Source organism: Amphiprion ocellaris, chromosome 21, assembly GCF_022539595.1.
Source record: "Amphiprion ocellaris isolate individual 3 ecotype Okinawa chromosome 21, ASM2253959v1, whole genome shotgun sequence".
NCBI lineage: Eukaryota > Metazoa > Chordata > Actinopteri > Pomacentridae > Amphiprion > Amphiprion ocellaris.
This window is the reverse complement of record NC_072786.1, coordinates 17,022,097-17,045,817: the sequence shown is the minus strand read 5'-3', so window position 1 is coordinate 17,045,817 and position 23,721 is coordinate 17,022,097. Positions and strand designations below refer to the sequence as shown.

At 40.3% G+C, this 23,721-nt stretch overlaps 1 protein-coding gene and 10 non-coding genes across 16 annotated transcripts in view; 9 read left to right on the top strand and 2 right to left on the bottom strand.

Annotated features, from left to right (window-relative positions):
- wnt5b (wingless-type MMTV integration site family, member 5b) overlaps positions 1 to 23,721 on the bottom strand; it is a 110,974-nt gene that overhangs the window by 84,407 nt on the left and 2,846 nt on the right. The gene's annotated exons all lie outside the window — the stretch shown is intronic.
- trnak-cuu (transfer RNA lysine (anticodon CUU)) lies at positions 94 to 166 on the top strand. Its single transcript has one exon. It is a non-coding gene; the product is annotated as a tRNA-Lys (tRNA).
- Positions 756 to 866, top strand: trnal-caa (transfer RNA leucine (anticodon CAA)). Its single transcript has 2 exons — positions 756 to 793; positions 821 to 866. It is a non-coding gene; the product is annotated as a tRNA-Leu (tRNA).
- Positions 1,107 to 1,179, top strand: trnak-uuu (transfer RNA lysine (anticodon UUU)). Its single transcript has one exon. It is a non-coding gene; the product is annotated as a tRNA-Lys (tRNA).
- trnak-cuu (transfer RNA lysine (anticodon CUU)) lies at positions 3,825 to 3,897 on the top strand. The gene has a single exon. It is a non-coding gene; the product is annotated as a tRNA-Lys (tRNA).
- Positions 6,970 to 7,042, top strand: trnak-cuu (transfer RNA lysine (anticodon CUU)). The gene has a single exon. It is a non-coding gene; the product is annotated as a tRNA-Lys (tRNA).
- Positions 13,044 to 13,116, top strand: trnak-cuu (transfer RNA lysine (anticodon CUU)). The gene has a single exon. It is a non-coding gene; the product is annotated as a tRNA-Lys (tRNA).
- On the bottom strand, positions 15,174 to 15,246 carry trnak-cuu (transfer RNA lysine (anticodon CUU)). The gene has a single exon. It is a non-coding gene; the product is annotated as a tRNA-Lys (tRNA).
- trnak-cuu (transfer RNA lysine (anticodon CUU)) lies at positions 17,073 to 17,145 on the top strand. Its single transcript has one exon. It is a non-coding gene; the product is annotated as a tRNA-Lys (tRNA).
- Positions 17,426 to 17,498, top strand: trnak-cuu (transfer RNA lysine (anticodon CUU)). The gene has a single exon. It is a non-coding gene; the product is annotated as a tRNA-Lys (tRNA).
- Positions 20,308 to 20,380, top strand: trnak-cuu (transfer RNA lysine (anticodon CUU)). The gene has a single exon. It is a non-coding gene; the product is annotated as a tRNA-Lys (tRNA).

Here is a 23,721-nt window from a genome sequence, read left to right as displayed (position 1 = left end):
GCTCTAAGGTATTATATATGTCATTTGAGTGATAGCATGTGGTGTTGTTGATAATATCTGTTTTGAAAAGACATACTTTGTCCTGCTGTCGCAGCCCGGCTAGCTCAGTCGGTAGAGCATGAGACTCTTAATCTCAGGGTCGTGGGTTCGAGCCCCACGTTGGGCGTAGGTGTTTTGACCACTGTTGAGTAAGGTTTGGTATTTAGATATCTAGACACACAATTAGTTTATCAGCATAATGCTGGACACAAAATGACAGTTTGACACAACTTTGAACCCCGGCAGCAGTATAGCAATAATTACACAATATCAAATGCAGTCACATAGTGCAAGTCTCCTCTAAGACACATATACAGTATGTAATTCCACTTGCCACAGCTGCTAACTTTGCACATTGACTTATACCAACCAACATGACATTAGCAAACCTGTATGTGACAAAGTAACTCTCAGTAATTGCTTCCCACAATATCCATTTACATGGTTTGGGCGTAAACACTGGCATTACAGAAACTATTGGAGTTGTTGGAGTGCGAAGTGTGGCTCCCTGTGCTGCTCACTTATCTTTTCCCTTAACATTTTCTTATCTTTTCCCCAAACTGCTCCCTTAACTTTTCCCTTTTCTCTTTTACAAGAGAGTCATTTCCACTGTCACTACCATGATCAGGGAGGAAACACAAGCAATCACCTGCTACTCAGAGGTAATTGCTCAGGATGGTCAAAAGTCAACCAAGAATCATTAAAACCAGCAACTTGTCAGGATGGCCGAGTGGTCTAAGGCGCCAGACTCAAGGATGGAGTCCTTCCTGAACAAAGGGACTTCTGGTCTCCAGATGGGGGCGTGGGTTCAAATCCCACTCCTGACAACTGTTTTCAGATTTTATACTAATAGTTTGATTAACCATGATGAATAAAACTCCTCCAATGAGCAATGAGATGAAACTGAGTATTATATGGGTCTGTGCACTCCTCACTGCATATACAATATTCCACAGCTTAAGTGTGGGTGTTTAATGCTTGGGGTGTTGACCTTAACATCTCAGAAAATAATTCTTTTCAGTATTATTTAAAAACACATTTTATGATCACTTTTGTGCTCATGGGGAGCCTGGCTAGCTCAGTCGGTAGAGCAGGAGACTTTTAATCTCAGGGTCGTGGGTTCAAGCCCCATGGTGGGTGTAGGTGTTCTGAACGCTGAGTAAGGTTTGGGATTTAGATATCTCGACACAATTAGTTTATCGGCATAATGCTGGACACAAAATGACAGTTTGACGCAACTTTGAACCCTGGCAGCAGTATAGCAATAATTACACAATATCAGATGCAGTTACATAGTGCAAGTCTCTCTAAGACACATATACAGTATGTAATTCAACTTGTCACAGCTGCTAATTTTGCACATTGATTTGTACCAACCAGTAGCCAACATGACGTTAGCAAACCTGTATGTGACAAAGTAACTCTCAGTACATGTTTCCCACAATATCCATTTACGTGGTTTGGCCGCAAACACTGCTCTTACAGAAACTATTGGAGCTATTGCAGCGTGGAGCGTGGCTACCTTGACTGCTCCCTTAGCTTTTCCTTTAACTTTTCCCTTAACTTTTCCTTTGTGTCTATTTGTTCATGTAAATATTTTACAGAAAAATGACTAGGGTGTTAATTCAAAAGTGAAACCAAAACATTTAGATGCTGTTAGAATGTTAGAAAAGTACCCAGCTTACAAGTACAAGTAAGTGGCATCACATTAGCAAATTTGTTTATTGAATATCAACTTTCACAATAAATCACCCGACAACATCCTTCTTTCTGGTTTTGCAACTCAAAGTTCTTAAAGTAGCAGAGAAATTGTGATCTTGGTTCAGTTCTGAAAAATTCACTGTATAGGTGGAAACTCACATTTCAGAACTGAGCCAAAGACACACTCTGTCCTTAACTTTAACCAAGTGTTTAATCTGCCAACATACAACATTAGATAGACTGAAAGACCCCAAGGTCCAGTGTCACAGTCCTTCTATAGGTCTTTGTACACCAGTTCATCCACCCTGACCTTTTCACTATGACGTTTGTATAAAAGAGTGTCGCACATAGAAAAGGACATTCTTGGAATATAAATGTATTGCACCGAAGAAGTGATTACTCTTTCTACATTTGCCTCTTTTTAAAATTCATTTTCTTTTCTTCTTTTTCATGCTCCCTTCTTTATTATTTTCCTACACTGACCAGCATCACCTCTTGTCTTCCTCCTGCTTTTCTCCTCGTGCTCCATGACCAATGCAAGAGCCTCATAAAGACCCCTCAGAGTCAGAGGATTTCATGGGGCTTTATATTGGACTGTGTGTGTGTGTGTGTGTGTGTGTGTGTGTGTGTGTGTGTGTGTGTGTGTGTGTGTGTGTGTGTGTGTGTGTGTGTGTGTGTGTGTGTGTGTGTGTGTGTGTGAGTTGAAGACAGCACATGTGGCATGCAAGGTCATGTAATCCTGTGGCCTCCAGATACTGTTATTGACACACACATAGCATTCTATGACCTGCACTGCCCTGGCACACATAATGTGCATGCACATGCACACACATACAGATGTCCTAGTATAACCTGCAATGCCTTCAGTGTTATCAAGAATACAAACAGTAAAACTGACGATGCTTCAATTCTTTAACTCTATATTATTTTTATAGTTGATAAATTGTTTCGAGACTCTAAAACCGACTTTGAATTGGTCTTTTCCAACAAAATACTGCTCTTGGGGCTACAAAGGTAGTAGCGCACAGTACAGACAGATGCAGACAAATTACAGACTACACACAAATTCTGGGTTGCACGTTGCCTCTCATTAACCTGGGCACACTCGATGAAATTTAAACCACCTGGATCCTAGTGGACCCTTGCATACTTGTGGATTTGGAAACTACACCGGCCTTAAACACCCTGGACAGGTCGCCAGTCTATCACAGGGCTACATATACAGACAAACAATCACACTCACATTCACACCTACGGACAATTTAGAGTTACCAGTTAACCTCAGCATTTTTGTGGACTGTGGAAGGAAGCCAGAGAACCCAGAGAAAACCCACACCTGCACAGAGAGAACATGCAGACTCCATACAGAAAGAACCAGAGATCTTCTAGCTGCAAGGCGAAGGTGCTACCCACCAAGCCACTGTGCAGTCCAACAAAGACTTAGAACTATTAATGTCTGACAGTATCTTGTGGATATGCATGTCATCCTAATGACAGGACTGCACTGCTGTTTATTTTTTCCAAGACAAGAGAGAAATTTTCCCTTAACTTTTCCCTTAAGTTTAAAGGAAAATTTCCTCTTTAACTTTTCTCTTAAGTATAAGGGACAATTTCCCTTAACTTTCCCCTTAAGTTTAAAGGAAAAAATTCCCTTTAACTTTTACCTTAAATTTTATCTCATACAGTTTCTCTTGTTACAAAAATGTTTGTTTTAGCACCACTTGTGTTCCTGGCACATGTTCAATCAGCACATTTGTTGACCGTCCACAAGACTCTTGCAGATTTGGGTGGATGACAGCCTATACTAATAAATATGAGCATATCTGTGATGTTTTTTAGCTTTACACACATCATCTTCCGTGATGCTGACCAAGAGAAGAGCAAAGCAGTCATTCACACACAACACAGTGATGTGAAAAATAGGTTAATGGACGGATGACACAAATCTGACGCAGTGACTATCTTACCAGATATACTGTGCAGATTGAACTTGACACTCAGCTTTACTCCCAAAGTGAAAACTGTGCCAGTCTTTCTATCCTTTTATGTATTCTCTTTTAAGGACATCGTTTGTAGCGTTATAGGCCTGGCTAGCTCAGTCGGTAGAGCATGAGACTCTTAATCTCAGGGTCGTGGGTTCGAGCCCCACGTTGGGCGTCGGTATTTTGAACACTGTTAGGTTCGGAGTACAGATACCTGCACACAAAATTAATACACAGTGCTGAATGCAAAATTGCAGTTTGATGTAAATTTGAACTCAGAGTGAAAAATGTCAAGCAAACTGACCCCTACAACTTCTGTGGCCACCAAAAATGATGGTGGTGCATCAGGTCCCAGCATGAAAGCCACTAAAACATTAAGTTCTGGTTCATCAGGAAGTAGATTTTTTTTGTACAGTTATTTGTGAGACTATATTAACCCTCTGAACCCTGGCAAGTTTGAACGGCATGTCATTTAAGAGAAAGAATCATCAAAATTGCACTATTTATTAAAGCCAGAAACTGTAAAAACAGACAAAATCTTTGAATATAAAACGTGAAGACTTTTCCTCAAACTCATACTATATGGGGTGGAGTTCGGTCAGGTAAAATAGCTAAATATAAACTAAAAATAAACCTTTTTGTCTAAATTAGATTCTGTAAAAAAGAAAACAATTTGGCACTCCTTGGTGTAAACCGACAAGCCATGACCACGTCCAGCTGTGATCAACAGTCATGTGACAAAAAAACCAAAAAAATAAAAGAAAAATAGACTTTTTGGCTGAACAGCAATTACATGGAACAGACAGTGACAAGCAAGTTGTGCATGTTTCTTTTCACGATTTATGTCTTTACAACTTTGTTATTCTGCACAGAAGACCAATTTCTAGCCATGGTTGTATTGTTTCCATAGAGGTGCAGGACTTTGTCTTACAGTAAAGAATGAGGCCTACAATGAATAAAAATGTGCCAGATTTCTTCAAAAGCAGCTAGACACAGAAAAGAACTACATTGTCAGGACCATAGAACAGTTTTGTTTTAGCTTTTTTCATAGGATTTGAATACTAGAAGAAAACCACAGAGTAATACCAGCCCTATCCTCATCCTTGAAATGTATCTCACACTAAATGTATGCACACACACACACAAAGGAAAAGATATAGCTTTCCAAGGTCGCATTTCAGACATCGAGTATGTATCTTGTACAAGCCCTCCACTTTCTCTCTGCGCTCCGCTGCTCTCCTCTTCCTCCTCTTCTGCATTCCTCTCTCCTCCTCCTCCTCCTCCCTCCATCTCCTGCCACACACACACACACACAAACACACACCCACACACCCACACACACACACACACGCACACACGCACACACACACACACACACACACACACACACACACACACACACACACACACACACCCACACACCCACACACCCACACACACACACACACGCACACACGCACACACACACACACACACACACACACACGCGCACACACACACACACACACACACACACACTCCCTCTCCAGAGACATGTCCGTTGCTCTGACCTCTCTCTCCTGGGATTGCTGGCTGTCTGCCCAGCTCTCTCTTTTTCTCTCTCTGCTTCACACAATCTACTTTCGCTCTGTATCTTTCTTCTTCTTCCTCTCTCTGTATCTCTCCATCTATTGATCTATCTATTTTTTCTAATCTCCTTTTGTCCCCCCCATCCTCCTCTCTGTTGCATGTCTCCCCTGCTCTTGCATCCTCTTATCTCTTCATCCTCTCTCCACCGTCTCCTCCCTTTAACCCCTTTCCTACCCCCCTTTTCTCCTCCTTCCCTCCTTTATTATTTCTTTCTAGGCTTCCAGGGTGCTGCTGAGGCTGCGGGGCTCTGCCTGGGGCTCCTTGCCCGGCTCATGCTGCCTCTCTTTGGGCACGGTGCCCACCGAGGGCTGGGCAGGGCTGGAGGAGAGCTGGAGGGGCTGTGTGTTCATCTGCCTGTAACCAGCGATGGGGGAGAGGAGGTGAGGCGCGGGTGAGAAAGTGGAGAAGGAAGGGAAGAGATTAGAAAAGGAAGAGGGGAGCTGTTGACAGAGACAGAAAGAAGAGGCAGCGATAGAGAAAGAAGAACGGCTTTTTGATGAGTCACACTTTGCTAGCTAGAGTGTTGCTGCAGCTACAGCAGCACTAGTGTTCATGTGGTTAACAGGAATAAAAAGGTTTATTTATGTGCCTCTTCAAAGAAATTACAGAAAAATTGTGATTTGTTGTATTCCAGTTTCTGATCTTACATTTGTACCTTTGATCATTGTGAAAATCAGTGAATCAACTGACTGTCTTCTTCATTAATTGGTTTATTGCTTTGCCTTTCATTACAAGGCAAAACTATCTAATGGTGACTCTTCAATTTATCTACTACACAATAAACAAAGTTTTAATATGCATTTTTTAAAATGAAAAATGAGTGATTTATCCTCATTGAACCATGATCTGTGAAAGGCAAAGAACACGATTGCACTAAATATTGATAGAAATGATTGATAATGGAGTTAAGAATGAGATATAAACAATGTTTATTGGGATTTTTTGGTTTCTGACACTTATAATTAAATATGGCCCAGGAACATTTTTGCTGTTCCTGAGAAATGAACGTAACAGAGGGTTAAGGGAAGAGAATATGTACACATGATCATCCACAGCATTAAAACCACCTGCCTTACATTGTGTTAGTCCCCTTTGTGCAGCCAAAACCAGTCTGACCAGTCAGACCATAGAAGACAGGACCACTGGGGGCATCCTGTAGTGTTTGGCACTGGGACGTTGGCAGTGGATCATTTGGATCCTGTGGTTTGTGGGTGGGGTCTCTGTGCATCGGGCTTGTTCTGGCTGACGCTTGATCAGATCGGGATCTTTGTCAGAGTAACATCCACATGAACGCCAAGGTTTCCTAGCAGAGCACTGCATTGTAACAAGGTCATCAATGATATTCACTTTGCCTGTCAGTGATTTTCTTCTTCTGCCTGATCCATGTATACTGTTATTAGTTCAGCTATTCCAGGGCCTTCTGTTGTTGGTTCTTAAAGGCTAGATGAAGGATTAAGAATGAAGATCATATCTTTTTACATGGCTACCAAGATACACTCCTGAAACAGGTGAATCCTGGCAGATGCAGAAATATTAAATATTTTTTACTCTGATCTTTAGTATGCAGTATGCCAATTAATATTTTGTTCTGAAAAGACATTGCATTAAAGTTCCAGAAGCCCGGCTAGCTCAGTCGGTAGAGCATGAGACTCTTAATCTCAGGGTCGTGGGTTCGAGCCCCACGTTGGGCGCTGGAGTTTTAAATTATGTTGGACAAGGTAAAGACATTCAAACACATAGCTAAGCGGCAATTACGCTCTTGTGCTAAACTTAATTTGATGCAAAGTAGAGTCCTGACAACAGTAGTGCTGTATCCTAATGGATCCAACTGCTACATGCTATTGGTCTCCAATAAGACGTCGTAAAGTGGGCAGCTGTTTTAGGAAATTACTGAGACTTTTTTCAAAAAAACTGAAACAAATATTTTTGAGAACACTTTGAAAGGCATGCCATCAAAATACACAATTTATCAAATTGCAAGGACAGAAAGAATCCTTGAATATAAAACTTGCTGCCCTAATGCTGAACTCACAATGTCTGTTTATGATTCTTAAAGGTACTTCACATCCATCTAAGAGGCTTCTACAGTACTGCGGAATCCCAGAAGGGTTTGCTTTTGACTAAACTACCCTGGATTACCATGACTCGGAAGCCGGAAAATTTATAGAAGTTCCAGTGTTTGCATGCTATGAAACAACGAAACGAAGCAGATGAACAGCAAAACTGGATCAGTTTCTCATCAAACAAAGTAACAACCAGACTGAGAGAAATAATGTAGTGTGGCAAATAGGTGGGATGAAGAAAGTCTTGCACAGAAAAGTTATGAGCATAGGAAATTAAACTGACAGATGTTTTTTTTCATTCTTCCTCCGTGGATCCAACCCTCCATGTTTAAAATGCAACCAAACCTGCTCTAGTTTCAAGTGAAATAACTCAGTGACATTTCCAAACCATGCACTGAAAACTGCATGATTTTGGTGTTTCATGGCAAAAGTGTCTTTCTTTTCTGCCAGTGTGGCTGCCATGCTGGTCTAGTTGGTTTAGTGATGTTCAGTCACTGTGTGTGTGTTTTAATTGCTAAAAGGTGGTAGCTGAACTTTGTTTTAAGTTAAGTGTGGTACAATACAGTAATGCAATCATTCATATTTACACCCTCTGAACACAAAAACTAACAGTAAGGCTTGAAAGGTATGTTGTCTTTAAAATTTTGCCAAAATTATCCAACTCTCTGAGTTTGAGACTGTAAAAACTGACAGAACTGACAGATTTATACCTTTCTGACAGTTTAACTATTTATCTGTGATGTGCCATTCAATGGGATATTCAAGAAATCTAAACTTAAAATCACTTTGTTCTGTATGTCCTAAAATTTGCCAGAAATAAGCCGATTCCATGCTTCTTAGCATAACCAAGAAGCCATTAGTGACTCAGTTGTGACTAACAGTCAGATGACAAAACTTCAGGGACTTATTAACTGAACTGCAGGCTGTGTTTACACAGAGAAGACAAAGCAAATACAAAATGTTAGTCATTAATTATCTATATGTGGAGCGTCAGTATTTTTTCAGGTATTGGAAACACCTGTGGACACTTGGAAAAATGTTGTTGATGTGCGATAAATCCAAATTTTTCAGTTGTGAAATAAATAATCAAATTAATACAACTTTCATGCACTACCATACAAATGTTTGGGGTCACTTAGAAATGTGCTTATTTTGAAAGCACAGTAGTTTTTTAAATGAAAACAACATTATATGAATTAGAAATACAATCTAGATATTGTTAATGTGGTAAATGACTATTCTAGCTGGAAACAGCTGATTTTTAATGGAATATCTCCATAGGGGTACAGAGGAACATTTCCAGCAACCATCACTCCTGTGTTCTAATGCTACATTGTGTTAGCTAATGGTGTTGAAATGCTAATTGCTGATGAGAAAACCCTTGTGCAGTTATGTTAGCACATGAATAAAAGTATGAGTTTTCATGGAAAACATGAAATTGTCTGGGTGACCCCAAACATTTGGACGGTGGTGTATGTATTTTTTTTTTAATGATTTACGGCACCATGACTTTGTTTTACTGCACAAATGGCATTTTTGAATTTTCTGTGCTCCAAGCCAATGTTTCGCTGTCTCCATAGAGGTACAAGACTTTATACTGCAGTGAAAAATGAGCTGACAGTGAGTAAAAATGTGACAGGAGCAAAAAATGCCCAGAAAAAAACTTGGGGCTAATTTGCACTTTATCCCTTCCAGATATAATAAAATTTAATAAATCTGCATACTTTGTGTTGAATGTGGCCAGATACTCTAATTCACAAACATGAACAGTTTTACAGTGCCTGGATCAAGAAGTCTGTTTGTAAACTGTGAAAAATGTCAGCGACAAACAGTTTAAATAGCAATATTTAAGTCAAGTCAGCTCAAATCTGGTTGCTCCTGCTTCCTGCTTTGTTTGGCTTGTCTGTATGTGTGATTATACTGAAAGTGATGCTTATAGCAGGAGCACACGGAGACTGAATGACAGAGAGAGAGCGTCGGCAACACCTGCACCCCGCTGCATGCAGAGAACATCAATTCCCCTGCTGGCCACTAATGGTACGGCCCTGCTGGAGTGGAAGCAAATGGCCTGGACCCAACCAAGCGTGATGGGAGGGAGAGGAGGGGTGAGTGGTCAGATGTAGGGACGGAGAGAGAGAGGAGGGGGGGAAGTAAAGTTACAGAGAGAAAGGACAGAAGAAGCCGAGCTGTGCCTTGTGAATTTCATTAAATGAAAGTAGGGGAAAGTCTCAGCAGGAGAAAGGAACAACGAGAGGAGAGGCAGAATTCACACCAGTGTTTAAAATATCGCCTTTAACTGCTATCTCCTGATTTATCTCCTCACTCTCTGGCACCAACATTCCTCTCTTCCTACGGTTTCACTTCTCCTGCTCACTTCTGCACTTCTTTCTCCCCCGTCTCCCCCCTCTATACTCTCACCCCTGGCCTTCATTATCTCTCCTCTGTCCAGTGTTTCAGTAATGAGCTCCAGTGATGTAGTGCCCTCTGTCTGTGCTCGCCATTAATGCAGCACCTCTTTTTCAAACTTCAAACCTCTTCTTCTGACATTTAAGTAAGTCATATAACTTGGAAAAAAACAGAAAATAGAAGACAAACATTCAGGTAAAAGTCTGTTTATCTTTCATGAGAGTGCACATTCACTGATATCTGGAATTTTTCACATAAATTAACTTAAACACATGTAGAAATAATATCATGATTGGCCTGGTGAAGGGAAATACTAATTATAAAGAGAGAAATGACAAGTAGCACCATAAAATGGCCAAAAAATGAGGTCTACTTCTCATGTTAGCTATAAAAAGCCATATTTCAACAATATATGTCATAAATTATTCTCTATTCCAGTTGAAGCACCATTAAAAGCTCTTATGACTATTTAGAAAGAGGTGAGCTCATATAAATGCATTTACACCAATGATTTCCTGCTGTCACTGTCACGTGCTCCAGTGTTTCACATCTACACAACGTCCTTGCTCCAATGCCAACAGGACAGATCCCTGTACATTTACTGAATGTAATGAAAAATACAATTCTGATCTCCATTCAGGCGGCATGCACGATTGACAGATGATGCAGGAGGCTCGGCGGCGGCAGACGCTGATGTGAAATATATGCTGCTGCTGTGTGTTAAAATATGCAGGATGAAATTCAGGAGCCGTGCCGCTACTGTGCTAAGTGTTTTAACCCCTTTGTATCCAAACATTAGTGTAGAGTGTGGAAGCAGCTGCCCGATACGGCCGCGATCTTCTGCTTCTCTTCCACCTTCCCTCGTTGATTCAAGCACAATTCAGCAGCTTAAATATGCTGAAATATCCTCCTTAGATTTAAGTACTGTTACTCTGCAATATGGGAATGCACTCCAAAGTAGTGACCTCATCAAAGCTTTCCAAGAAATTGCTTTATCTCTAATTAATTCAAAGGTTAACGCAAGCTCATATTCTTCCCTAAAGTAGTTGAGTATATTATATATTAATAAAAGACAGTTTCTTTATTTTAGGACAGTGCAGTGGCAATTTATTTAATTACCTGCAGCCCCTGCCTATTGTCAGCGTTCAGTGCACAGTATAAAGTAGCTCAGAGTCATAAAACCACAAAGGAACTGGACAAACAGAGGTGAAACAAGCTCCTCGTTATCCAAAAAGCTCATTTGGCAAAGAGTCAGTGTCCTCTTTTATCGCAATGCAGTGCTGTGCTCCTGTCTGTCCGAGCTACAGGCAACCTCAGCCACCATCTCACTAATAAATCACTTCAGCCAATCACTGATGGATGTGTTTTGAAAAGCAAAAAAAAATGTATGTGTGTAAATCAATGTTGTCTGCTGCCTTTTTCCCCCTAATGTTTTGCAGATGCCTCTTCTGCACACACACTGCAGGCGAGAGTGTGATAGACAGAAGAGACGGTGATCAGAGGAAAGAAAATAGAGGAATTCTGAGAGGTGAAAAGCATCCAAGAGGTAAAAACAACAAGGACTGACAACACGAACGAGAGCACGAGTGTGGCTGGTTTGCCATCAGAAACAAGATAGGGGGAATAAATTTTAATTTGCTCCCCTCTCTCCCTCTTCCCCCTCAGTGTGTGCTGACAGATTTGGTATTGCTTCAGTTCGGAGATTGGCTACAGAAAAACACACTCAGTAATTATCTAGAAAGAGCACCTGGGTACTGGGAATCTCATTATATTAAAACCAGTCCAAAACACACACATACACTCACAAAGCAGAGGAAGTAGACAAGTCAAACAAAAACAAAAAAGGACGTTTTTTTGCTGGAAGAGGAGAAGCAAAAAGACAAGATGAAAAATCACAAGAATTCAAAAAACACCTAGAGAGAGTGAGACGCCTTTTTAGTTGCAAAATGTGCTTGCTCAAAAACTCACTGTTGCAAGGTTTTTTGTGGATCAGACGTTATATTATGTGGTGTGACTCACAAACAAGTCAAACTCAGGGATGGTGAAAGGATAATTCATCTGTTGCTATCCCTCTATCCGACTTTCTTTATTCAGCGCAGTTTATTTTCAATGAGCTGCGTCTCTGAAATTCAGCAGAGCACAAAGACAACAGCAGCGACTGCAAAGTGATCAAAAAGCATGAGGCATAAAACACAGAGCCACAAATATAAAGTGAAATAAAGCTCGGTATTCCATCTGAATTTACTGCCCCTTTCCTCTCCTCTCCGTGTTTTCTTTGATCTGTTGCAGTAGCACAGATTGGCCAGTAAGAGGCAGCGTTTCCTCTCATCTGACTGACTAAACGTCTCATTAGCTTCACTCTTTCTTTCTCCTCATCTGGCTCTTTTACATCTGTCTCCCCCTCAGGCCTGCAAACACACCCTGCTCAAAATCACCTACTTTGCTGAACCGTTTTGCCTCTGCTCACATTCTGCGCGGGTCAGTCTGTTAGTTATATGTGTGTTTGTGTGTTTGTGCAGAGGAACACCCTGCTGATTTGACTAGAACCATCCATGTCGGTGTTTTGACTGGCTCACAGCGACAGGGTGGGATGTTTTACAAAAGGTCGACACAATGGGAGGGTGTCGGGCCATCTGAGGTCATGTGACAGGACATGTTGCTGCAATAACACGTCTTATTAACGCCTTGATGAGGACAGTTAGAGCTAAAGAATACAGGAGATATCAAACCTCTGGTGTGTGTTCATGGGTAAAAGATCACACATACAGGAAATACAGTCCTCTCTGTTCATCTACGGTTTTCATGACGGAGCTGAATTAGCAGTAATCACTGATACAAAAAAGTATGTCACCACTGCCAATAATCATCCAGACGTGCAGTGATTGATCAGTTTTTTTGCATATTAAAATACAAAACTGTAGGTTCAAACTGGCAGCTTCATCATGATAAAAATAAATGATTAAGTCAGTAGTGCAGCTCCAGAAGAAATCTTAAGAAAGTTTGATTTGCATATTTTCATTTATATTTTGTGAGCACAGAGCAGCTGAAGCAGCTCCTTTTCTCTTTAATGTGGTATTGTTTTCTGACTGAAAACTCAAAAAAAAAGAAATTTAAACTCCATATTAAAAACATTAAATATTGTCAACCCGCTGCCATAAAGTGAAAAACAAGAAAGTTTTCAATAGATCAAAAAAAAAGAAACGTTATTTTATAGTTGGATGTGGCCCGGCTAGCTCAGTTGGTAGAGCACGAGACTCTTAATCTCAGGGTCGTGGGTTCGAGCCCCACGTTAGGTGCAGCTGTTTTAAACACCGTTGGGTAAAGTCAGGGCTGTAGATGTCTAAACATGCAATTAATCTGCAATTTTGCATTCAGCAATAATGCTGAATGTAAAATTGCAGCTTGAAGCAAATTTGAACCCTGGCAACAGTACAGCAATAACAAATTCAGCTTGTTATATGGCATCTCCTATAAGAGAGACATTAGAGAGACAATCCATTTACATGGTTTGGCCAAAAACACTGGTCTTACAGAAACAACTGGAGTTGTTGGAGTGTGGCTCCCTTAACTTTTAAATCAGAAGCTAACTTCAATGTTGACTCTCTTATCTAGAATGAGAACGTGTGACTGTCAGATATCTTGTCAAGGTGTGTTTAAGGACAAGAGCTCAGTTTCTTTGGTAATAAATGACTTTAGAAAGACTTTACATTTTACACTTGAGAGTTCATTTTAAAAATTCTAAACAGCAGCTGACAAAACAATCTCAACCTAAGGTTAACTTAATGGTTTTGATAAAGTCCAAGGACAGAAAAAATAAAATATCAGTAAAGCAGAAAATTCTGAAAGACTGAACATTCAGTTGTTCAATGATAGCTGCTGATGAAGACCTTGTAATACTATCAAAAGGGGAAACAAAACAAGTAAGTGGACCTTGATTTGATACTGTTTTGCCAAAAGAAAATTATTATTTCAGTTTTACTGATTCTTCATCTGGTAAAGAACACACAAACAGAAATCCTTTAGAATCAATTTCTTGTTCAGGTATGGCTGAAATATCTTAATAACACAACTTGCCAGTGAGTAATGTAGAGCAGTTTTACAGTGTTTGAGCAGAGTTACGGGCAGTGAGAGGGGAGGATGGGTAGAGTGTGGAGTGTGGCTTCCTTAACTTTTCCTTAACTTTCCCCTTAAGTTTTATCTTAACTCCCCTCTTAGCTTCACCCTTAACTTCCCATTAACTTTCCCTTAAGGAAAGACTCAACGGAGAAAGTTTTCCAGAACCTTTCTCTTAACTTTTCGCTTGACTCTTCCCTTAAGTTCCATTTTAATTTTTCCCATTAACTTTTCCCTTCAGGGAACAAAAAAAAAAAAAAAAAAAAAAAAAAAATTCCATTTATTTTTTCCCTTAATGTTTCCTTTACTTTTCCTTTAAGTTTTCCCTTAACTGCTCTCTTAAATTTTCCCATTAACTTTTCCCTTGAGCGAAAATTCAAAGGAAAAACATTTCCCTGAACTTTTCCCTTAACTGTTTTCTTAACTCTTCCCTTAACTGCTCCTTAAATGACATAACTATAATGGCTACCGCATGGTTTAAGCTTAAATGCAATCCTAATCTCAGGGTCGTGAGTTAGAGCCCCATGTTGAGGTCAGTGCTTTAAACAATATATTGGGGGAGGAGTAGTGATGAGGAAATGTTAATACAGTCATCACACTACTGCGGTGTGATGTCAATTTGAAATAGTGAGGAACATTAACGTAAAAGTGGGCAATGACTGAATGCCACTGGACACTTTGGCAGGCTGATGAAGCACATCCCATACCTGAAAATGATTTTACCAGCTGATAATTATCCAAAGCACTGGAAACAACAAAGCAAGTCTAACAGTTATAACATGAATGTATCAGCAGTTAAAACTGTAGATGTGAGGAAGGATAAGAACAAATTCACAAATAATTCAAAAACTTTTAACCGTTGCAGTTATAGTTTTTGCAGGTTATCCAGGAGACTGTACTGAGAAAAAGGTAGAAGAGAGCCAAAAAGTGCCTAAACATGCTTTTGATGTATTTGATCACATAATGCATAAACCTTAACAGGGAACTCAGCTGGGGTGCAGGTATTCTAACAATGGAGAGAAGATTAGTGGTGAAGAAGTTTTAATTCACATTTTAATCCTGAGTGGAATACTGCTGTTGGATGCCACTTAGAAAGCTGACAATGGTAATGCTAATGGTGTATGTCTCCTAAAAGCCTGTCTAATAAAGACTGTATAGTATGAAGATTTTTACAGAGGGTAAACTTGTCGCATACTAACACTACACACAGATATTTGAGTCTCTCTTCTTAAAGTAACCGTGCCCAACGTGGGGCTCGAACCCACGACCCTGAGATTAAGAGTCTCATGCTCTACCGACTGAGCTAGCCGGGCAACACGGGAGTAAAAAGAACTGTTTTTGGAAGAAAAAAAAAAAAGAAATAACGCTTAAATATTCGTATTTAATGGGCTGCCAGGATGTATCTATTACACACACACACACACACACACACACACACACACACACACACACACACACACACACACACACACACACACACACACACACAAAAGTTTCTCGTCTGATACTAAACCCTAATCCTAAAAAAAGGAGTGGACAGTAATCTTACAAAATGCAGCGACATGTTATAAATGAAAATAAGGACTAAGGTTTAGTAGATACTTTTCTGAATTAGTTTCATTCACTGAATATTCCCTAGAATTTCCCCTTGCCACCTTTAAAAATGTTGCATCAGTGCTGGCAGATGACAGATGACTCAGATGGCTAATGGCCCATTAGTCGATACTCCCAATACTCAAAGGTTTTAGGAACGCACTTAAAACCTGTAGCTAACCCAACTGGGTGTTCATAAAGTCAGCAAAGAGATCTGGAAAGCAAACAGGAAACGAGAACAAAAGAAGAGCAGACAGAACATCACCATCCCTTATACAGCTGGTGTGTCTGAGAAATTTAGAAGAATATTGACCAAACACAACTTACCAGTGAACATCAAAGCTTTTAGATAATAACTGGCTAATGCAGTCTTGAGATCTCCTCAGTGGGTTTCACCCCAATTGACATCTTGAATCATCCCTGAGTAGGCAGTTTTCCAACCATTCATACTTAATATTGGGTCATTAATGGACTCTTGGCCATATGCACAGGGAGTGACAATATACTTCCCATAGAACTGAAGAAGCCACCTCAATGTGAAATGAAATGTCTTCAAGAACCAAAAAGATAAATTCAGTTGCCTTCTTCTAAAGCTCATGGTATTACCATGACTTGTAGGACTGAAAATCTACACAAACTCTTGGATGAGAGGTGAAATGTCTTTAAGCATCTCCTACTCAGTGGTGGCGCCATAGTTCATCAGTATTCCAACCTTGCTGGCAGACTAATATCACCACAGGACAGGACAGACGTTTGGAGATGAAGCGGTGAACATGGCACCAGTGGTTTTAAAACATGACGAGATCAACATCGTAATAGTTGGTTTCGTTGATGAGTTCTTGGCCCAAACTGTACTGTGTGCCCATAAACTGAAGTTCGATGTGTACTTCTTGCTGCTTTAGGGTGAAGCATTTAAAACTGAGCCTCACTGAAACAAAATGGTCGAGCCTTCTTATATCTAATATTTAGTGATAAAACCTTCCAATGAGACAAAAACAGAAAAAAAGAGGAACAAAAAAAGAGACGTGAAGAGTGACGGAAATGGAGAAAGTTGGAAAGTGATTTAAAAGCCAATGAGAATGGGCTTATTGTAGTGAGTGTGTGCTAAATAAGACTCTTGTCCCCATCTGTTTGGGTTTGTGTTCATCTATGGTCGATACTCTGTGTATGTGGGTGAGACTGGTTTCCAACCCCAGTACAGGTGTGCTGTTGATAGTTTTATCAGCACTGGATCAGCTACTGGGAGGAGAAGGAAAGGTAAAGGAGAGGAGAAGGGAAGCAAGAAACTGTTAGAGGAGAGAGAAATGCTGCTGCTGTAATGATTCTGGTGTTTCTGTTGTAGACTGACTGTAACTGAGTATGTGCTGTCAAGCAGCGAGTTTCTCAGCCTCGAGATCCAACCCCACGTAGGATGAGAAATATTTTAGGCAGGGTAATGTTTGTGAGACTGATTTATTGATATATTTTGTCATAACAATGTTGGTACATTTTATTGTACAGCTGTATTATAATTTGTGTTTGAGAAGGTAAAGAACACAATGAAGAAGCCCGGCTAGCTCAGTCGGTAGAGCATGAGACTCTTAATCTCAGGGTCGTGGGTTCGAGCCCCACGTTGGGCGCTTGAGTTTTAGACTGACATCATAACATCAACATCTGGGATTTGCTCTCGAACATGAAATTCGACTGTTCACTCTTGGTAAAATGGTGAAAACCCAATCAAAAACAGAGAGTTTGCATTGTGCTCGATGTCTTCAACTCTGCATTGAATCACAATATGACTGACCACCAACAGGAACATGTTCTACAAACTCTGAGATGGTGTTATGTACCTGGCCAGAATCCAATCTTGACATGTTCTTTGTGTGTGTTTTTTTTAATGTGACAACGAAGTCTACAGAAGCCTGGCTAGCTCAGTCGGTAGAGCATGAGACTCTTAATCTCAGGGTCATGGGTTTGAGCACCATGTTGGGCGTGGGACTTTCATAATGAAGTTCGCATTCAGGATTTGTGCTGTTAATTAGCAGTCTTGACTTTCAAGGGACTGATGAATCATTTGTAGAAAGAGGCACATTGCATGACAGTGATTTAAACTCATAACAAAAGGACTGGATTCTGTTCTACATACCACAGGACTGTGGATGTGCTTGCAGCTAAACTCTAGTTTAACATATCTCTGAATACATATATGAATTAACTCATCCATGATCTTTGAAGTGTTTGCAAAAATTCTTCAATGCTGTTTTTTCCGGTTTGGAATTTTCCCTGTAAATAGTGAAACTGTTAAATTGGGATAGACTGCACTATGTGGCAAAAAGTTGGGGAAAAAAAACAGGCTATTCTGCTTTGTGACTATGTATACTGTCAAATCATGTGAATATATCCATCTATACACCGCTCAATCCTCATTGGGGTCACGGAAGGGCTGCAGTCTATCCCAGGTGGCTTAGAGCAAAGGCAAGGGACACCCTGGACAGGTCACCAGTAGTGACATAACAGTTTTGACTTGTTCTTCACAATACTCCATGTCTCAGTACGGCTTCAAAATGTTTCAGAAATAGTTTCAACAAAAACTGAACGTTACGGCCTTCTGTTTAGGAGGATTTTGTTGCATTCAGTTGTGTGAGACTCATCAAATAAGCTGAGACAACCACGTCTCACAGCACCTGCTTTGTCACAATTATGGTCAGTCAGATCAAATGAACAATCAGAGATGGGGGATCTTAGGCATTTTCTATTATTTCATCTGCAGGTTGGAAAAGTGGATTTTATGTGAATGAATCAGTGGTAGGAGGAGGCATTTTCTTCTTCTGCTTGGAACACAGCAGTGCTAAGTAAGTGCAGCTCCTATGGTCTCTGCTGTGTGTCTTGTGGCTGTTGGTCTGTGACTGTCCCCTTGTACCAGCCACCGGATTTATAAAATGGTTTCAGGCGCTATAAAGTGTCCAATAAACCAGTTTTACTATTAGTGTAGGACACTGCGAGCACACAGCTGGTGACTGTCGCCACCACTGACGATACACACCGACCGACACACGTACAAACACGCAGAGAACCAGCGACTGTCACATACCTACTGGTCAGGCTCGTTCTGGGGGCTGCTGGAGTCAGGACCTCGGCCAAACTCTAACCCTATGGGACTCCACCCTGCCACACTCATGACATCACTGCATAGCCCCGAACCACCGGCTCAGAAAGGGCTGAAAACACACACATATGCACAGGAATCCAAAATCCTCCGAGCACAGGCACCGTAACAAATGCCACAGGGTCACATTTGGAGAGAGCAGATACTTGCAGAAATGCGTCCACACGCTGGACTTGACCATAATGACTACCGCATGGCCGCAGTGCATTGTCAACACACACACAAATGGAGCAGGTTCAGTGCAAACTGCTGCCTCAGTCAAGTCATCAACTTCTATTATAGCAGGTCGTCAAGCAGCTGATACATTCTGGTGGATATTAAAAACAAACTACAGTAGGTCCTACTTTGTTCATTCATTAAACCTCCAAAAACTTGTCTCTCTGTGTATCAAGGTTGGATATTTTGAAGTTTTTCTCCATGAAAATAATAATTTCCTGTCCTAAAATGGCTAAGATGAAAACTGTCTTGCTTTCTCTAGAATGCTTAGATTTATGCAATCTTTACTTCACGTACCTCAGAAAATCCTAAAAAAAACTGAACAATCAGTTGTCCAGTGATGACTGCTGATGAAGACCTTGTAATACCATCAAAAGGGGAAAACAAAGGGAGTAAGCTGACCTTGATTTGATACTGTTTTGCCAAAACAAAATGAATATTCCAGATTTACTTGTTCTTAAAGACTCTATCTGGAGAAAAACACAAGAAAGAAACTATGCTGTGTCATCATTCTTCTTTAGAATCGGTTTCTTGTTCAGGTATGGTTGAATTACTCCAATAACAACTTGCTGGTGAGAAATTTAATGCAGTTATATAGCGTTTGAGCAGAGTTACAGGTAAGCTGGTGTGCTTGAGCTGCAGCGAGAGGAGAAGATAGTGTGGCTTCCTTAACGTTTCACTTAACTTTTTGATTAACTTTTCCGGTAACTTTTCCTTTAACTGCTGCCTTAACTCTTCCCTAAACCTTTCCTTTGAATGTTCCCTTAACTTTTCAGTTAAAGTTTCCCTTAACCTTTCCTTTAAGTTTCCCTTAAGTATACCCTTAATTGCTCCCTTAAGTTTTCCCATTAACTTCTCACTTAAGGGAAAACTCGAAGGAAAAAGTTTTCCATTAACTTTCCCCTTCAGGCAAAACACAAAGGAAAACAGTTTTCCCTTTTCACTTAACTGCTCCCTTAATGACATAACCATAATGGCTACTGCGTGGCCATAGTGCATTGTCAACATGTTCAAATAGAGAAGTTTAAGTGCCTCAGTCAAGTCATCAATTTCTATTATAGTAGGACATCAAGCTACTAAAATATTTTGGTGGATATTAAAAACAAACTACAGTATCTATCAGTCTATTTTCAAGGCCTTACTCCGTTCATTCACTAAACCTCCAAAAACTAATTTCTGTGAATCAAAGTTACATATTTTTATATATATAAGTTTTTTGCATGGAAAGGTATGGTTGTCAACGCGATTAAGCAAGACACCTAAGAAGAATACAAGTTTTTCTCTATGAAAATTATAATTTCCTGTCCTAAAATGGCTCAGGTGAAAACTGTGATGCTTTCTCCAGAATGCTTAGATTTATGTCTTCACGCCACACACCTCTCCCCCCTCACTGCAGCTTGGTTAAACAGCTGGCGCAGAGGCCCGGCTAGCTCAGTCGGTAGAGCATGAGACTCTTAATCTCAGGGTCGTGGGTTCGAGCCCCACGTTGGGCGCAGCTGTTTTTTTAAACACTGTTGGGTAAAGTCAGAGTTGTAGATGTCAATTAATCTCTCAGCAATAATGCTGAATGCAAAATTGCAGTTTGAGGTAAATTTGAACCCTAGCAACAGTACAGCAATAACAAATTCAGCAAAAGTCTGTTATATGGTATCTCCTATAAGCGAGATATTTGTTTCCCACAATCCATTTACATGGTTTAACCAAAAACACTGGTCATACAGAAACAACTGGAGTTGTTGGAGTGTGGCTCCCTTAACTTTTAAATCAGAAGCTAACTTCAATGTCGACTCTCTTATCTAGAATGAGAATGTGTGACTGTCAGATATCTTGTCAAGGTGTGTTTGAGGACAAGAGCTCAGTTTCTTTGGTGATAACATTTTACAGTTGACAGTCTGTTTTTGAAATTCAGACACAGCAGCTGACAAAACAATCTCAATCAAAGATCAACTTACTGGTTTTGAGAAAGTCCAAGGACAGAAAAATGAAAATATTAGTAAAACAGAAAATCCTAAAAGACTGAACATTCAGTTGTCCAATGATGACTGCTGATGAAGACCTTGTAATACCATCAAAAGGGGAAAACAAAGGGAGTAAGTGGACTTTGATTTAATACTGTTTTGTCAAAATAAAATCATTATACCAGATTTACTGATCATTAAAGACTGTATCTGGAGAAAAACACAAAAAGAAAATATGCTGTATCATCATCCTTCTTTAAAATCAGTTTCTTGTTCAGGTATAGAACAGCAGTTCTCTTCTGTTTGAGCAGAGTTAAAGGTAAGCTGGTGTGCTTGAGCTGCAGTGAGAGGGAAGTATAGGTAGTGTTGAGTGTGATTTCCTTCACTTTCAGCTTAACTCTTAACTTAATTGCTCCCTGAACTCTTCCTTTAACTTTTCGCTGAACTCTTTCCTTAACTTTCCCCTGAAGTTTCAACTTAAATTCCCCCTTAACCTTCCCTTAAACTTTCCCTTAACTCCTCCCATAATTTTCCCTTAACTTTCACCTTAACTTTTCACTTAAGTCTTCCTTTAACTGCTCCCTTAACTTTCCCTTAATTTTCCCCTTAATTCTTCCCTTAACTGCTCCCTTAACTCTGACCTTAAGTTTTTACTGCAGTTTTGCCTTAACTTCCCCCATAATTTCCCCTCAAGTTTTCCCTAAACTGCTCCCTAAGTTGTCCCATTAAAATGGCTCAGATGAAAACTCTGATGCTGGCTCTAGAATGCTTAGATGTATGCAGTCTTTACTCAAATAAAAGAAGCCAATAGAGACGTGGCTAACTCAGTCGGTAGCGCATGAGACGCGTAGCCTCAGGGTTGTGGGTTCAAGCCCCATGTTGGGTGGTGACATTTTAGAATTATATGATGTACCATCATGAAATAAATATCTCTTGGATGAAATGGTGAAAACTTAATCAAAATAGGCAACTTCAATGTTGACAGTAAGGGTGACATTCTAAACAGATAAACAGATAACCAGACCACCTCAGCTGTCTCCTTTTGATGCAAAGAAACAGTTACTCTGTTCCAAACTCTTCAACTAGAGTTGAGCTCAGCCACATGATGGACAACACTCATTTCAGACACCTGTGTCCACAATCTCCTTTCTCTCTTTGCAGTGTAAAAATACATTCCAAGAAATAATGTTTAAATTAGGTTTAATGCTCCACTAACTGTTGTCAAACCATTGGTTTCCATATTGGTAATGTGCACAACTTGGGCTGTAAATAAGCTAATTTGCATTACAGATTGAACTGCATCATTATGAATAAATCCCGTGGCCGATAAAACGCCAGAAAATTGTGAATCAAATATTTTCAGAAAACAGAACAGCTTTTTCAAATGTTTTGTTTTGTCTGGCCAACAGTCAAAACTTGATTTATGATGATTTAAAACATGGAAAAGAAGCAGATCCCCACAGTGGAGAAGTTAAGCCAGTGAATGTAACAAGACTTTGATTTAACATCCCTGCACAGCATCACCTGTCGTTAAATCTAAAAAGCAAAATCAGAGAAACGAAAAATACCAGAGTTGTTTGACCAAAGTGCAGCTACACTGAAAACTTTGCACTTCTGTTAAAGTTCACACACACAAACATCAGGAGTGAAGGTGGCTGCTGCACTGGGAGGAATTCCCAGGATTCAAGTCAGCCAATCAGAGATGAGCATTTAAAATGCTGGCTCTTCAACTGGAGAGCAGGAGAGGCCATCCTCTTCACATGGACCACCGCCTGTGAGTGTGTATGTGTGAACTCAGTCATTAGCGAGGTAAAACACACACGTTACACACTCACATCACACTTTCACTGTTGAAGACCCCCATCCTCAGACACTTAATGTATCTCACATTTAACCCATTTTCATGATGATTTCCACTTTAGAATTAGTAGAAATCTTTAAATTTGCAACATCGCTTTAATTAACTTTGAAAAATATTTCCCTTCTTTTCAAATCCGTTGTGTCTGAACATATGGAAAACACACACAGACTTTACAATACACTGTTGAGTGACCTTGAGGACCCATTTGTACTCGCAGACAGCCCATCTTCTCAAATGTCTAGCGTGGAGACACATACACATACTCACTTACTCCCCTTCCCTAATTACCGAGTCCCGAGGGACGAGACACTCAAGCAGCGCTTTAAGAAAAGGTCTTTCTCACCAGTTAGAGGGCAGACAGGCAGACAGAGACAAAGAGGGAAATGAACAATGAGAAGATGTTCAGAATACAGATTTGATGGCACCACGTATATCAACTGAACAACCGTTTTTTACATGTTGCTGCTGGGTAGTTTGGTGCACTTGCTTGTAAAGTTACTTGTCAGCTTTTCAATGAACAAAATAGATAAAATAAAGAGAAAAAAGCTAAAACACTGCAAGTAAAAACTAACGCCATGAATGAGACAGTGAAGGGAGGGAAGAGAAAGAACAGAAGTTGACTGGGTCGACCTGGAGGGAGGAGGAAGAGAGATTATCTCTCTCTAATTGCTAACTTGTTGACAGCAACACTTTTCACCACCCCTATCTACACATCTAATGTTACTATCTACCCTCACACACACACAGGCGCACGCACGCACAGAAACACACACGCACAGAAACACACATGCACAGAAACACACACGCACACACACTTCCTCTCCTCTTGCAGGGTTTATCAGGCCTGCTGTCAGTTCCCTCCACAATTCATGTGGGTCCCAGGCTTGAAAAACCATGAAAAGCGCAAAGAGAAGCGGAGACGTCACCGCCGGAGACGACCTCCACTGTCTCTCAGCTCCTCTGCAGCCGTCACATGTTGAAAATGAATCTGATGGTCTGGTTTCACAGCTCACTA